The 12,693-nt window shown below is 34.9% G+C and overlaps 1 protein-coding gene across 1 annotated transcript in view; it reads right to left on the bottom strand.

The window, feature by feature from the left end:
- The window catches only part of ADGRL3 (adhesion G protein-coupled receptor L3), an 866,124-nt gene that overhangs the window by 684,885 nt on the left and 168,546 nt on the right, over positions 1–12,693 (bottom strand). The window contains exon 2 of the mRNA XM_038556190.1: positions 5,617–5,687. The gene's annotated coding sequence lies outside the window, so the exon portion shown is untranslated. The remainder of the gene's footprint in view (positions 1–5,616; positions 5,688–12,693) is intronic.

The raw sequence follows: 12,693 nt of genomic DNA, 5'->3' as shown, positions 1-12,693 counted from the left end.
AACTTTTTTTTTTTTTTTTACTTCTATTAACAAATGGTTTAAAAAAAAAAGAAATGAGACAGTGACCTTTGGCTTAAGGTGTTCATTAGTAGAAATCGCTCCTATCTAGAGACCTAAATTATCATCTAGCTCTGGATGTTATTTCTGAAAAAGCATTTATTATTATTATTGTTACAACTCTACTCTGCAAACCTCAGTGAATGGCATCACCGACCATTGGGTTGCCATTTCAAACCTGAGACTCATGGCCCTGAGACTTAAACCCTCACTACTGCAATGTACTCAGTCACTAAGACCTGTCAAATTTACCTTCTAGTCTCAAACAAATTACTACCATTCAATCCCCAGAGTTGCTGCCTTAAACCAGGTCTTTGTTATACCTCACCTGAGTTATTGCAAATAGTTCCCAGAAAAAAAAAAAAAAAAAACAAATAGTTCCCAGATAATCCTCCTGCCTATAGCTGCAGTCACCCACATTGTCTCCCTACCTTTCTAGTATCCAAACCTAATATCCACAAACAAAGCCAGTTGTCCAATATAAAAAGACATTTAAAACTAGAAATTAAAAGGATGCTCTAAAGAGAAAATATTTAGAATATTTAACCAATGGGAAGAGACAATAAACAAAAATATGTATAATGTGTTAATAGGGGATCTGGAGAAAAATAAAGGAGAGGAATGCAGAGGGTGCTCCCAAGCAATTTCAATTTTAAATATGATGTCAAGGGAAGATTGCCATGAGGATATTTATAGCCTAGGAAATAAGCAAGAGAAGAATTGTGATTAGTTGAGGAACCAATACGCTAAGGCTCCCAAGCAGAATGGCCTAGTGTGTTCAGGAAATACAATGAAGCCAGAATAGCTACAATGCAGAGGATACTAAAAAAGGAACAGGGTTCTAAGTGCTGTACAGTGAAAATGATGTGGCAAGGAAAAGAGAAGGCTGTCATAATTCTTTAGGGAACAGGAAACCGTGATCTGGATCAAGGTAATAGCTAAGGAGATGTTCAGAAGAAGGCAGACAGTATGTGCTGATGGATGTGCAATGTGTACAAAAGAAAATTCAAGATTCACTCCAAGGATTTATGCCTAAGGAATTAGAATAATTAAGCAAAGGCTTTCAGAGAGTGATTTTTCTGAATGGCCCTTATTGTTATTTATTATTTTATTTATTTTTAATTGTTTTATTATTCGAAAACTGTGATTTGACATTTTGTGGTTAAATCCACTCAAAGAGGTGCACTTGGGTGGCTCAGTTGGTTTCTTGATTTCACCTCAGATCATGATCTCAGGGTGGTTATGACTGAGTCCCAGGTCAGTCTCTGCGCTCAGCACAGAGTCTGTTTGAGATTCTCTCCCTCATCCTCTACCCCTTCCCCAGCTTGTACGGACTCCTCTTTCTCTCTAAAATAAATAAGCAGGGCAGCCCTGGTGGCTCAGCGGTTTAGCACCGCCTTCATTTTTTTTTTTTTAATTTTTATTTATTTATTTATGATAGTCACAGAGAGAGAGAGAGGCAGAGACACAGGCAGAGGGAGAAGCAGGCTCCATGCACCGGGAGCCCGATGCGGGAATCGATCCCGGGTCTCCAGGATCGCGCCCTGGGCCAAAGGCAGGCGCCAAACCACTGCGCCACCCAGGGATCCCTAGCACCGCCTTCAGCCCAGGGCCTGATCCTGTAGTCCTGGGATCAAGTCCCACGTCGGGCTCCCTGCATGGAGCCTGGTTCTCCCTCTGCCTGTGTCTCTGCCTCTTTCTGTTTTTCATGAATAAATAAATAAAATCTTAAAAAAAAAAGAAATACCAGTGTTTTAAAAAATAAATAAATAAATAAATAAAATAAAATAAAATAAAATAAAATAAAATAAGCAAAACGTCTTTAAACAATCCATTGGGAAAAAAATAAAAATAAACAATCCATTGAGAGGTCATTTACAGTGGGAAATCTATCTTCTACAGTACATTCTTCCTTAGAGGTTCAAAAAATTATAGTTTATTTTACAAGCACTTAGTGTCTGTAGGGGCTTGAATATGAATAGTTCTATTTTAAGTAATATACAGTACAAAATTTTATTGGCCTCATATTAAAAATAAGGAAATTTTTAGTACAGAGAGGTAAGTAACACCTCCAAGGTCGTATGTAGTGTCTGTCTCCAAAACGTGATCTCTTTGCTCTGCTTTCTTTCAGGATCAGTTTTGTACTCCATTACGAAAATACAATGAATCTAGAAGTTCTCAGGGCTGATATGTGGCGGGAGGTAGAAACTACAGAAGGGCATAGGAGAACTTCCAGGGATGATAGATATGTTCTCTATCTTGGTTTTAGTGGTACTTACTGAGCCTTATGTGTTTGTCAAAACAGAATTGTGCATTAAAAAGAGTGATTTTATTATACATGAATTATACAATAATACAGATTTTAAAAAATAATGTAGCAAATATCATAAATTGACGTAAAATGATCTTAAATTGATATGGAAATATACATAAAAGAAATCTTTCATACAACATAATTTATTTGAATACTTTTTTGATAAAAGTATTATTATTTTAATGTCATCTTCCAACAGTATTTACTGAGAAGGTAATACATTTTTATGGTAGCCACATAATTTTCCAGGTGTGATTTTAGCCATTTTGACCATAGCAGAAAATTCTAGGCTTTCTCCAATGATTTTATTCCTCCTCTGAAGAAAATCTCAAATAAGACTTTTAACCATGTCAAAATTCAGTGAAAATTTCTAAATGACTAGATTGAATGTGACTTTAAACACTGCTGAAAAATCTCGTTATTTGTGCTCCAAAGGTTTTTAAGTCTTATAAGCATGTTGCTGAGGTTCAAAAAATTGAACCCTTAACTTATACTAAAGACAAAATTTGTTCTTAGGACAAGTTTAATCACTTATAATATGAGACAAATTCCTATAATAGTCTTCTTAATTAGTTTTTAGCTATCCATTACCATTTTTTGTTTTTTTTAATGTATTTATCTTTTTTTAAAAGAGAGAGAGACAGCATGCAAGTGGGGGAGGAGCAAGGGAAGAGGATTTTAAACTGACTCTGTGCTGAGCACAGAGCCGGATGTGGGGCTCAATCTCATGACCCCGAGATTGTGACCTGAGCTGAAATCGAGTTGGACGCTTAAGCAACTGAGGCACCCAGGTGCCCTGCCAGTTTTTGCTTATTGTTGTTGTTATTTATTTGGGCATGTAGTAATCAAATAATCTTCAATTCGTAATTTTTTCTTAATACTTCATAAAATCAATGGTCTAAATATGAGTGGTCTAGGTAAAAATTGACATCAATTCATTTAATTCGCTTATCCAAACACATTGGTTTTGAAAAGCAATCACTGCCATCATAATCCCATGAGATACAATCTGACTTCCATTAGGATGGCTATAATTAAAATAACAATGACTTTTGGCAAGAATAGAGTGAAACTAGAATACATGTCTGGTGAGAATGTAAAATGGTGCAAGCCCTTTGGAAAACAGTTTGTTAGTTTTTCAAAAGGTAAAACATTCAGTTACCTCATGATCCCAATATATATCCCCATTATATATTTAAGACAGATGAACACATATGCCTACAGGAAAACTTGTATATGAATGTTTATAAGCAGCCATTTTATTCATAACAGCCAGAAATTATTAAAAAGAACCCCAATATCCATCAACTAATAAATATAAACAAAAGGTGGTATATCCATATAACAGAATAGTATTCAGACATAAAAAGAAATTATGTCCTGATTCACAGAATAAGGGTAAAACTTGACAACATTATGTTGAGTGAAGAAGGTAGGTGTAAAAGGCCATATATGGTATGATTCCATTTTTTATGGTAAATATATAGGTGCTAAAAGTATATTAGCCAGGGAACAGGACAAAGGGACAAAGGGAGTAACTGCTCATGGGTAAAAGGTGTTTTTTAGGAGAGATAAAAATGTTTTGGATGAGACAGTGTTGATAATTACACAACTCTGTGAATATACTAAAAAATACTAAATGGTATACTTTTAAAAGAGTAAATTAATGGTATATAAATTATATCACAATTAAAAAATGACAAAACAACAGTTAATCATTTAACACTATTAAAAAAAACATATCCTCTAGAAACTTCATTCTGTTCCCTGTAATAGTCATTACAATAAATATTGTAAGGCCTTAATGCTTTCTTATATTTTATAATGAAAATGAGTATTAAGGAGAGGTTCTGAAATTTTCCTCTCACAACCCTATAAATGCACTTAAGCACTCTGGAGACATCTTGGCTGGGAAATTAGGTGCTAGTCCAGCAAACATGATTATTGCATGGGCTGCTCCAAACCTACTTTTCCAGACTCATCTCCTAACTGTTCCACCACATGAGTAATACTTGAGCAACATCAGAAATATCAATCTTTCAATGGACATTCCTTATTCCTTTATGTACACTTTAAAAAGCTATTCTGTTAGCTTGGAATGCATGACTTCACCTTCCCTGCCTCAACAACCCCTCAATGAATTTCATAACTTCTATGACGATTTGAAGAGCTTCCAGAAAAAGTGACTTGCTCCCACTTTTGTTTCCTTAACAGTGCGTCAGTGACTCATAAAATGTATACGGTAATTTCTATAAAGTTTCATATCTTTCCCACCAGCATTTAATGTCTCCAGAACAAGCATATCTAAGTCTCACATGGTAGAATTTTTTGAAAAAGATGATTGAATCAGTCTGTTTTTGTTAGTTTAACTAATTTATATCACTAAGTACCAAAAATCCACTTTGTATTCAAGATAGTTAAACGAAGGCCTGCAAAACTTATATGTTAATGTACAGATAAGCTAGTAAGCACAAATAAAGTACTAGCTTAAAGATTCAATCATATCTACTGTGGGAAATAGAAAATAATGTTTGCCTATGTGAATGAATGTGCTGAAGAAAGCAGTGGCAAAGAAATTAAGGCATAAATATGTATTAGAAGAAATATCCTGGAAATTTTAGCGCCTACAAAGTGAGTGCAATATTTTTATAATCTTTTTATAGTCTTAAATCACTTTTTATAGTCTTAGAGTAAAAAGAAGAGAATCTTTGAAAATAGTTTTATAAAAATTTATAATACATACCATTATATGAACAACTCAAAATTAAATGAACATGACATAATGTTAAAAAGAAAATTGGTATTTCTGCTTTTAAGCTGCATAATTATAATTGTCACTCCACAGAAATCAACTTTGGTAACTTCAAGAAGAAAGGAAATTCCAATTTTAGTGCTGGTTGATTAATATAAAGGCCTACTTGCCTTCAAATGATTTGCTGAAGAAGATGTAAATCATTTATGTTATTAATATATAACATATAAATTCTTTTTAATACCATATTTTTTGTTCATCTAGCTGGAGAATAATTCCTTAAGTGGAATTTTGTATATTTTTTGAAAAACAAAATTTACCTTTCTTGTGGACAAATTTTATCTTCCAAAAATATGCAAAATCCATTTAAGGAACTCAGTGAACAATTTTCAATATGATCCTCATAAAAACATATACAAACTTGAATATAAACATTAAATACACTTTGAAATTGCAAACAATTACAAAACTGGAAAAATTAACTAATAGTTACCTTAATTTAATGCTCTTCAGTTGCTAAGAGTCCATGTTCTTTTCTCCGATTTACTGAACATTTAAACATTTCTGTAAAAAAAAAAAACAAAAAAAAAAATTAGATGATGAGAAAAAATAATATTTTATTTTATGATTATATTTTTAGGACTATTAGAATATACTGTGTATTTCTTATTACTGATCAAGTGTATTTCTTCCCACAGTGCTTTGGGTATGACCATGGTATAACAAATTGATTTCAATTTACCAGTGAAACATCTTCCAACTATCTATTTTACTGTATCATTCACTGGGAATAATTAATGAGTCTGATAGATATGGGAATTTTAATATTTTCCTAATTACTAAAAGAAGATGCAAGGAGCACCTGGATGGCTCATTCGGTTAAGGGATTGACTCTTGATTTCAGCGCAGGTCAGGATCTTAGAGTCCTGGGATCCAGTCCCAGAGCACGCTCCATGCTCAGTGGGGAGTGTGCTTCAGATTGTTCCCTCGGCTCTGCCCTTCCAGCTCCTGCACTCCCTCTCTCAAATAAATAAAGAAATCTTTAAACGAAAAAAAAAAGTGTTCTTTCCAAGAAACTAGAAAATTTCTTAGAACTCACAGAACTTATTTTAAAAACTTGCATCTTCTTTGATATGTATTTTTTTAAAGATTTATATACTTATTTTGGAGAGAGAGACAGCATATGCACTAGCACGAGGAGGGGCAGAGGTGAGGGAGAAAAATCTCAAGCAGACTCCCTGCTGAGACAGGAGCTGGATATGGGGCTGGTCCCAGGCTCTTATGACCTGAGCCAAAATCAAGAGTCAAACACTTAACTGACTGTGCCACCAGGCACTCCTGCAAGAGACATGTCTAATAAGTCGTGGGATGTATTTAATCACTTTTTCCATTAGAACTGCTATGGGGGGAAAAAAAATGAAAAACACCTTATTATAGATCTTGCCACTTAATCATATATACAAATACAGAGATTTGGGATTGTGATTACATTGTAACTACAATGATTTACACAAAAACAGATTTTAAAAATAATAGAAAGGAATAAGTACAGAAGTAAAAGATTACTTAATATCAACATGCCAGACATTTTACCAAAACTGGAAAAAAAAAAAAAAGGTACTGTCCTTCAAAGATTTTTCTTTAGGATTTCAACTTTTCTAATGGTTCTGCACTGGTCATATCAAGTTTTGAACTTTCTGGTGAGTCCATGTAAGTGCTTTATATGAGCATCAGCTGCAACAGTTCATTATGATACTTAATATTTATTATGCTAGTAATAGTAATACGCTATTGGTAAAATGGTAAGTAATCGTGTATGTGCCAAAACAATGACAAAATGTATTATCTATTCTATCATCTTGTCTCAAACGAATTAGATATATGCAGAAACTCATTAGCATAAAATTAAAATTAAGCTCCCCTTTATAGAAGCAATATTGATTACCATCAGATATATATGAAAACAAATTAATGTAAAAATATTCACTAATAAAGCATTATGGTTTGAGGATTTTAAAGTATATTTTTCATAGTGTGTACCCACCCATATTTGGCCAATTAGTGAGGTTTTGTATCACAAGAGCAATCCATTCCTTATTTGAAATGGCACGCTTGACTATTTGAACAGGCAACTGAGAGCAATTTCTTGGCTATACAAATAAGGTATAAACCAATTTCTTGGCTATACAAATAAGGTATTATTTCCTGATTTTTGAAGAATAAGCCTCTCCAGTCTTACAAATAGTTTACACGTCTGAACAATCACAAGTAATGGTAGCACAGGCTCACATAGAAATACCCTCACCCTTTAGATTTTGTTTCTCCCATGTAGGAAATAAATTCTGAAATCCAAACCTGACTTCTTCCACAAAGTTCTCCAGAAGAGGACCAAAACAACTCCACCACAGACAGAAAAATCCACAACATAAATTGAGGCCTCACAAAAATCAAGACCAAGAAAAAAAATGCACCATTATATGTGTCTTTGAGTTTGTTTGTGTAGCTATCTTGATAGGTCCATTTTTTCTTTGTTCAGAAGATCAGAGAATCTCCAATCTACAGTTTGGCTATTGAGTGTTTCAATGCTTCAGGCACTTAAAAATTAGTAGACAAATCAGAAAGAAGAACAAGCTGACACAGGGTCACAGCTTCCTATAGGGAGTAGACCAGGTCAGAGGTAAATCACAGAAAACGAAAAGGGGAAGTACATAGCTAAAGAGAACTGAATACCAAACAGAAGAGAGGAAAAGACATGATATCAAATGATACTGTTTTATCAGCATAAAATGTTCGCCTGAATTTCTTTTTCAATTAGTAAACTTGATCTAAACAGGATTTTTAAAAGGAGCCACTAGAATAATTATTCGAACAATTTGACTACTTCAAAGGAAAGCACTCAGAAAAGATAGAAAACTTGGTGTATTTATATTTTCAAACTTTCAGCACCATTCAAAAGTGACATAAAAAGAAACTCACTAGAGCTTATTGCAATTTACTCTACGCTTTCCAAATCAGATGGAAATACTTGAATACTAGATTGCATTAATTAAAAATTTAAAAAATAATCCTTTAGAAAACTTGCAAAAAATCATGTATAAAAGACAGCGAAAATGGAAAATAAAATGGAAAGATTTCATTCAACAAAAAAAGGGGAATACATAATAAAAATATGTTCAAAACAAATTTTCTAATCCCAAGATAGCAAAGTTTAAAAAGTATAGCAACATCCACCATCCATTCATCAAGTATTTAAATTAAAAGATAGTTTGCAGTCTAAGATGACAGTAATGTTTTCTCTTTAAATATCAGAGAGAACTGAGATTATTTATAAATACAGTGAATTACAGAACTATTCTTAAGGTAATTTTTTTTTGTCTATGAGAGTCCTTAAATAATCATTTTTAGAACTAAAGAGTTAAATATTAGGTGCCACAAATTTATTATCTGTAAATAGAAGCATATAGCCTTCCTACCTATCATTTCCAATTATTTGGAAATTAAATAAGAAAAAAATGAGTCAGGAATGCCTGGGTGGCTCAGCAGTTGTGCGTCTGCCTTTGGCTCAGGGAATGATCCCGTGGTCCTGGGATCAAGTCAGGAAATCGGGCTCTCCACAGGGAGCCTGATTCTCCCTCTGCCTGTGTCTCTGCCTTTCTCTCTCTCCCTCTCTGTCTCTCATGAATAAAGAAATAAAATCTTTAAAGAAAAAAAGTATGAGTCAAAACTCAGTAAATAGACACATTAACTGAATTTATGACATTCTACTTCCACATCTTCAACTAGATCATCCGATGCTCTTTATCATGATGTTCAAATCGTTGTTCCAATGTGTCTCAGTTTCTCAATCTACCAGTTATCTCCAGATATCTTCTACTTTTCATCCCCTATCAATAACCATTATCATGTACCACTAATTATTTTCTCAGTAAACTGTTTAAATTTGTTTTTCATCTCTATTTCCAATAATTTTACCGGTTAGAAAGGTACAACCAATAAAAATTTTCGTGGTTATCAGATGACAGTGCTAAGGCAAGATCCCAAGGCATTTTACACTTACTTTGTTCCCTCCCACTACAGGTTGTCACCATTGGCCCCCATATTTGGAAACTGCAAGGTGCAAAAATAGTGCCTTATTATCTTTATAGTACCACTTTATCCCCACTCATATCTACCCTGCCAAAATAATCTGAGACCTCATTTTCCCCACGATGATTTCTGCTCATTAATCCACAAACACTCTGCTGTTTTCCACAGGGTCTGGCTTTTCAAGACCCTTTATAAGATGAATACATTATTTTCTAGTACGAACATCTTTTTGACACTACTCCACCAGCATGGGCTGCTGATCGGCTCCTCAGACAGATTATTCCAGAAAAGAGTGGCTTGTTAATGCAACAAGACCTGTTCTGTGCAGTTCTCTACACTCATCTGAATACCATGCTAATATTATGCTAAAGTTTCATTCTCTAATGAAATTAAACTCAACACTTTAAGCACAAACAGGTCTGTAAACTTCTGGTGCATTTCAAATCAAGAGTACAAAGTTTAGTCCTCAATGTGACAAACGTCCATATGTGATCATTTTCAGCCCCCAAGAATGTAAGCTATTTTATAAAGGATGGTATCTTGGAAGCAATTTTATATCAATGTAAAACTGGATAAAAACGACAAAAACAATGGTTTCAGGACTATGGAAACTGTCATGCAATAAGTGTTTATGCCAGAAAAACCCCTCTACTTTTGATAAGCACAGTGGGAATCCTGTAGTGTTTTTGCCCGGAAATTCTACTCTCTCTCCTCCCAACCTTCAGCTGGACTCTTAGGTTATAAAATAAATCTTAACCAATTTAAAAGAGTTTGAATCAGGCACCTAGGTGTTTCAGTTGGTTAAGCATCTGCCTTCAGCTTGGGTCATGACCCCAGGGTCTTGGAGTCAAGTCCCACATTGGGCTCCCTGCTCAGTGAGGAGTCTTATTTTAATATTTGGAATTTTTTTTAAAAAACCCATAAATATCTCATGTATCAAATCATAAGATAAATTAGAAAATATTTTTCAACTGAGCAAAACTAAACTAGAGCATATCATAATTTAATGGAATGCAGCTAAAGCAGTGCTTAAAAGTAAATTTATAGCTTTAAACATCTCAGAAAAAAGAAAAGAAGAGCAAACTAAACAAAAAGAAAGAATGAAAGGAAAGAATGTGTGACCAGATCAACTGTAAAATGAAAACCCCACTACTTATTCTGTTATTAAAAGTCAATTACCTTTTCTAGTCCTTAATCTCTTCATCTTTAACATGATAATTAGAATAAATTGCTCATAACCAGCCTTCCCACTGAAAAAATATAATTGATATTTTTGGTACCAGCCAACAGATCTATAAGTGATATTAAAAATATACACTGCATAGATAACTCAGAGTTTATTACTTGGGGAAAAGGACTGAAGAGCAGCCCAGGTGGCTCAGCGGCTTAGCGCTGCCTTCAGTCCAGGGCATGATTCTGGAGACCCGGAATCAAGTCCCACATCAGGCTCTCTGCATGGAGCCTGCTTCTCCCTCTGCCTGTGTGTGTGTGTTTCTCTCTGTGTGACTCTCATGAATAAATAAATAAAATATATTTTAAAAAGGACTGGAGATAATCCAAAACACAAATGTAGTTAATATATTATACATAACAATTTCACTTATAGAAGACTGAACCTTTTACATTTTATTTAGATGAAGATCAAAAGAAATCATGAATGGAAGAGAAGGGAAAAATTATTAGGGTGACAGTCTGCCTGTTTGCATACAGAGGAGTACAAAAGATAGCAGAGAATATATTAGACAGGACAGGATTAAGTGGGTAAGACAGGATGGGGAAAGCAAAGGGAAGGGAAAAGAAGAGCTCTTAATTAGTGTCTACTATACACCCAGCCACTGGGTAACATCAAGCATTAGAGCAGTATATACAAAGACCCTGACCTTATACGGAAGAGTTTTTATTTGTTAAAATCAAAATAAAAGATTCCACAGGACTTTTACTTATTTTCTTTCATTTGCAGTTCAATTATACAGAGATTGTTTCTTCCCTCACAGAAATGGCAATGTCCTAATCAATCAGTTCATCAGAAGCCCAAGGCATACATCACCCCCCAACTCTCATCCCAGCAGGTATTTGGTTAAGGGAGTACACTTGAATGATAATTCTTCCAGGGATTTGTTTCTGCTGTACTCCTTCAGCAAGGACAATAAAGATAAAATAAAGGTACTAAAAGGCAAGGACAATCGTCGCTCCCAGGTGTCCAAAACTAACGCAAACACCTCTTTCTCCAAGACTCCAAGTGGGTCTTGGACTGAATCAACTGATGCTCTAGCTTATTCTTGCGTAAGGGCTATAAAGTCTGCTGCTCGAACCCTAAGAAGACATGGTGGGTTTCCAGGAATATTATTTCCTCAGTGATGTGAGTTCTTTTCTTTTGGTGCTTGAGAAACAGCTTTCAAGATATCAATATAAAAAGCAATCATCCAATTTAATCTGGGATTTTACCCCTCAAAAGTACCCGTTTAGAAAGATCTAAATGTGAGACAAGATTCCATCAAAATCCTAGAGAAGAACACAGGCAACACCCTTTTTGAACTCGGCCATAGTAACTTCTTGCAAGATACATCCACAAAGGCAAAAGAAACAAAAGCAAAAATGAACTATTGGGACTTCATCAAGATAAGAAGCTTTTGCACAGCAAAGGATACAGTCAACAAAACTCAAAGACAACCTACAGAATGGGAGAAGATATTTGCAAATGACATATCAGATAAAGGGCTAGTTTCCAAGATCTATAAAGAACTTATTAAACTCAACACCAAAGAAACAAACAATCCAATCATGAAATGGGCAAAAGACATGAACAGAAATCTCACAGAGGAAGACATAGACATGGCCAACATGCATATGAGAAAATGCTCTGCATCACTTGCCATCAGGGAAATACAAATCAAAACTACAATGAGATACCACCTCACACCAGTGAGAATGGGGAAAATTAACAAGGCAGGAAACCACAAATGTTGGAGAGGATGCGGAGAAAAGGGAACCCTCTTACACTGTTGGTGGGAATGTGAACTGGTGCAGCCACTCTGGAAAACTGTGTGGAGGTTCCTCAAACAGTTAAAAATAGACCTGCCCTACGACCCAGCAATTGCACTGTTGGGGATTTACCCCAAAGATACAAATGCAATGAAACGCCGGGACACCTGCACCCCGATGTTTATAGCAGCAATGGCCACGATAGCCAAACTGTGGAAGGAGCCTCGGTGTCCAACGAAAGATGAATGGATAAAGAAGCTGTGGTTTATGTATACAATGGAATATTCCTCAGCTATTAGAAATGACAAATACCCACCATTTGCTTCAACGTGGATGGAACTGGAGGGTATTATGCTGAGTGAAGTAAGTCAGTCGGAGAAGGACAAACATTATATGTTCTCATTCATTTGGGGAATATAAATAATAGTGAAAGGGAAAATAAGGGAAGGGAGAAGAAATGTGTGGGAAATATCAGAAAGGGAGACAGAACGTAAAGACTGCT

This window comes from Canis lupus, chromosome 13 (assembly GCF_011100685.1).
Source record: "Canis lupus familiaris isolate Mischka breed German Shepherd chromosome 13, alternate assembly UU_Cfam_GSD_1.0, whole genome shotgun sequence".
In the NCBI taxonomy this organism is placed as follows: Eukaryota; Metazoa; Chordata; class Mammalia; order Carnivora; family Canidae; genus Canis; species Canis lupus.
Note: the sequence above shows the minus strand (reverse complement) of the source record. Positions and strands in the feature narration are given on the sequence as shown.